Raw genomic sequence first — 4708 nt, forward strand, 5'->3', positions numbered from 1 at the left:
AAAAGAACACCAAATAATCTGATTTAAAAATAAACAAAGACCCTGAATAGACATTTTTTCAAAGACATCCAAATGGCCAACAATCACATGAAAAGCTGCTCAACATCACTAATCATCAAGCAAATGAACTTGTCCAATCTCTATTGTGGCTAATAGATGAAAGAATGGAAACCAAAACCAAGATCTTCTGGTTATAGGTTGTCCCATCTTCCCATCACGTGATCCTCTTCTCAATTATGTGTAGAACAATAGCTAATGAAGAATAGAACTGAGCTCTTTTCTTTCGCCATTGCAGACACAGTCATAAATAGGCTCGGGCTTCAGAAGAGGCTGGCCTCCAGTGTCCTCTGCTGTGGAAAAAAGATCTGGTTGTACCCCAACGAGGCCAGTGAAATCTCCATTGCCAGCTCCCATCAGCAGGTCCAGAAGCTGCATCAGTGATGGGCTGATCATCAAGAAGCCTGTGACTGATCACTCCTAGGCTTGATGCTAGAAAACCACCTTGTCCCACTGGTAGGGCAGGCATATGGGGACAGGTAGGCTTTCCAATGCTGGAATGCCCAACAAGGTAACCTGGATGAGGAGGATAAGAATTTTGCTCCTGCTGCTCAGAAACCGTGAATCTAAGAAGATTGACATGTACACAGCCTGTACCTGAAAGTGAAGAGAGATATTTTCAAAAACACAGGTTCTCGTGGAACACATCCACAAACTGAAGGCAGACAAGCCTCCCGAGAAGCTCCTGGCTGACCAAGCTGAGGGCCACAGGTCTAAGAACAAGGAAGTTTGCAAATGCAGTAAAGAGCTGCTCCAGATCAAGAAGGAGGAAGTCATTAAGACTGTCCAAGGAGGGAGAGACCAAGAAATAAAGCTTCTCCTCTCTCGTCTGTACATAGTGGCCTGGGTAGTTACGTAGATCAGTCATTCAATAAAACAAGCCTTACCTGCCAAAAGGAAAGAGAAAAGAAAAGAATAGGGCTCATAGAGTATTCTAAATATTTAGAAACACTAGTATTAATATTTAAATATAAAATTTTACTCTCTATAATATAATAAATTTTAAACAAGGGACTTCTTTCCATATGTGTATATTAACAATACATTATATATATATTAATCACTCCATACATATTTTGTTCATTTTACCTAGGTAATGGCAAGCATTTTTCTTTAGCAATAAAAACCTAAGTTCTGAATTTCTTTTCTGTTTTTGGAAATTGAAACATATTTGCATTAAGATGTTAAGATATCACTCTTAAACTAAGATTAATCACCTTAAAATTTGGTTCTTTAAGATATTCATAATAATTGGAATTTGTCTAAGTGTCACAAAAATAATACGTTTTTATCATCACACAGTAATCTGAAAGGTAGAAGAAAACTCAGTTTAATCTCAAAGGACAAACCAACTTGTAATTACTGAACTCTGAATATTATATTAATTTTATATGCTCTCCACTATTCTTATCTTTTAAAATATTTACTAGGGAAGTCCAGACTACTTTTAATGTCTTTCATTGCTGATAGCTTTATTAAAGGCTCAATCCAAGTAAAATTAGACAAGGTTTAATTGAATCATTAGACAAAAGTTTAATTGAATCAATAGACTATTTTTTTGTTTCACAATATAATCTCTCTCCCCGCCCCCGCTCTTTTCTCTCTTCCTCTCTCTCTCCTTCCCACTCCTCCTTCCATCCTCTTTCTCTCTATTTCCAAGGAAGACGTATTCCAGTTGAAACACCACAGCTAGCTAGAGCTAAGGTTTTGTGCCACTAATAGGGGCCATAAATGAGTAGACGCCTCCAGTAGCATACAGTGTAGCTAATACATAAAAATGGTGATTGTATTTTTTAAACCAAAGATAAGGACATATAATTTGGTGAAGTTTTAGAGGCATTTATAGTAGAAACTGAAGACTAAGTTTCAGGTTGCAAAATCATGAAATGATTTTGTCTTTTAATGATTTGTAGGGACAACGTAAAAGAAGGATAATGATGCGTTCTTTACTTGGCTGCTCTGTGGACTAAGAGAAATAACATTTCCAACCATATAACACAGTATCTGGTAGATGGCAAGTGTTCAATCAATACATGATTAAATAAAGATTAAGATGCACCCTGTTCATTTTCTCCTCTTGTCATTAGAGGTGGTCATGAGATTTAGTTTTGGTCAGTTGAGGCTAAGGGGGAGATTTTGGTTAAGCTAATTCGGTTTTTGTCTCCAGGCTCTCATCATTGTCACAAAAGAAGAGACAATACTTCCCAGCATGCACAGCTAATAATTGCAAGAGCAGCATTTAAAATCCAGGTGATCCACCACTAGAGGCATTGCTCTTAACCAGCATGTCCCAAGTTTACCGGCCTATGTCAGCTGTTCAATGTCAGGTGATTACTCTCTTTAACACATATCACAGCTTTATTCTCTCCTCTGGCAGTCTGATTTGAGCTAGACAGATGTTAAAAAGCCATTTCAATGGTGAATTACTTTTGGAAAAGAAACTTTTATAAACTTCAGTTTTAAAGAAGTACTTGGAAGTCTAGTATCATTGCTGTGAAGATAGGGTTTGTGCTATTATTAAAATCTCCTAATAGGAGAGCATTACACAGTAGGATTCATGGAAAAGGTAATTAGTGGGGACATAATTTAGACTCTCAGCTGGAATGTCACTATGTTTAAAAAAGTAGAAAGATATTTAAACATTTGCATAAATATTTTTGTATTTTCTTAAGTTTGAGACTTTTCTTAACCTTGCAAATAAATGTTAGCATATTTTGTTGAAAACAAATCGAAAATGCATGAAGTTTGATGAAGAGATCCTGTTAAACCCAAGAAAAGAAAGATTGTAAACCTCATTCTAAGACACAGTAATAGTTTCAGCTATCTCAGTAATAGAAAAAGGTTACTTTTTAATTAGAAAGTTGGATAGTCAACTAATGAGAAGAAATTAGAGCTTTCTTATGTTATGCATTTCATTTAAAGCACATTGACACAGGTGATTTTTTGCCAAGAATAATAGTTTGTGATGACTATGGCTATTACCTCTAGATTATAGCAGCGTCCTGCTGAGAAGTGCTACATTTATTCCTGTCGTGCTGCACAGAAGTTTTTGTGTATTTGACCTGATGACGTTTAAGTGTGTGGCAGTAAATATTACCTTTTAGGAGTTAGTGTGTGTACAATTTTAATGACACTAGACGGATTTAGACTATGGCTTAATGAAGCCAAAACAGCCAATAAACTAATTCTGTTTAGAATAAGCATCAGTTTTTGTCAGCTGTAGACACTTTACTGAGGTCTTTATGGTCCTGTTGTGGTCACTCTTGTCCCCATTGTGAATGTTTGTTGCTGTGACCTATAAATTTTAAAATATTTTTAGTATCACCTCTGTTATGGACTGAATTGTGTTTCCTCAAAATTCATATGTTGAAGCCCTAACCCCCAATGTGATTGTATTTGGAGATGGGGCCTTTAAGGAAGCAATTAAAGTTAGATAAGGTCATAAAGGTGGGCCCTAATCCAATGGGACAGGGGTTCTTATAAAATGAGGAAGAGACGCCAGCGATCTCTCTTGATACACACAGAGAGACCATGTGAGGATATAGCTAGACTGTCCATCTACAAGCCAAGAAGAGAGACCTTACGAAAAACCAACCTTTCTGGCACCTTGATCTTGAGCTTCCAGGCTCCACAACTGTGAGAAAATAAAAGTCTGTGCTTAAGCCACCTAGTCTGTGGTATTGAGTTACGGCAGTCTAACCAACTGCTATAATCTCTAAATGCACCAAAAAAAAAGAAGAGACTGTTATTTTGTCAAAGTGATTTCTTCTCTGGGTTGGTATTGATCTCATTGGAAATGCTAATTATTTTCGTCATATTCAAGTTACAACACATTATTAAAAGGTTTACTAATGATGCCCTAAACTTATATATTTAAGAGAGCTGGATTTACTGATTCCTCTGATGTTGCCGATATAGTCAAGGACTTTTAAAAACTGAACTTAAGGACAGGATCATGTCATGGAAACTTATGAAAAGTGTAATGGGGCCAGCCCCAGTGGCCTAGTGGTTAAGCTCGGGGCACTCCACTTTGGTGACTCGAGTTCAGTTCCCTGGGCACAGACCTACACCCCTCTGTTAGTGGCTTGAGAATAATTGAGAGTCACTTTTGATATTGTCTAAAGATAAACAGAAATGAAAGTAAGGATCCATTTTTGATAAGGATAAGGCATAATTTAAATATTGATCCTATGGAAGGAAGTGGGTAGAAAGGCACAGAAATATTTAAGACAAATATAATGTAGATACTCACAGAGGAAGAAGTAGAATAGTAATTCCCATTTGACATTTTCTAAGTTTTATTTCCTAGGTTTTCTCAAGGCTGGGAGACTCTAGTTCACACATGACATAATTGTTTCGCTGTATTTGAAGAAAAAAAATCTGTACTCCAAGACCTCAAGTCACGTTTAAAAACATGATTACACAGTGTCCGTTACTATCACTTTGCTGTCAAGCTGAAAATCACTTCCAGCGCTCAGCCATCCAAGGGTGCTTACCTTTAGAATCCTGTAGCACCATTGATGTTTTTATTTACCACTTGCTGATATAACGTATGTGTCACAGTAAAGTAAATATTTAGTGTTTTATTAACACTTATGACCATTCTAAAGCTTTTGATAATTTAAGCTCTGTTGTACTTACTGTTTACCAT

The 4708-nt window shown here is 36.7% G+C and overlaps 1 pseudogene; it reads left to right on the forward strand.

Annotated features, from left to right (window-relative positions):
* Positions 1-255: 255 nt before the first annotated feature.
* LOC100063516 (large ribosomal subunit protein eL19-like) lies at positions 256-916 on the forward strand (annotated as a pseudogene).
* Positions 917-4708: the final 3792 nt, after the last annotated feature.

This window comes from Equus caballus, chromosome 19 (assembly GCF_041296265.1).
Source record: "Equus caballus isolate H_3958 breed thoroughbred chromosome 19, TB-T2T, whole genome shotgun sequence".
NCBI lineage: Eukaryota > Metazoa > Chordata > Mammalia > Perissodactyla > Equidae > Equus > Equus caballus.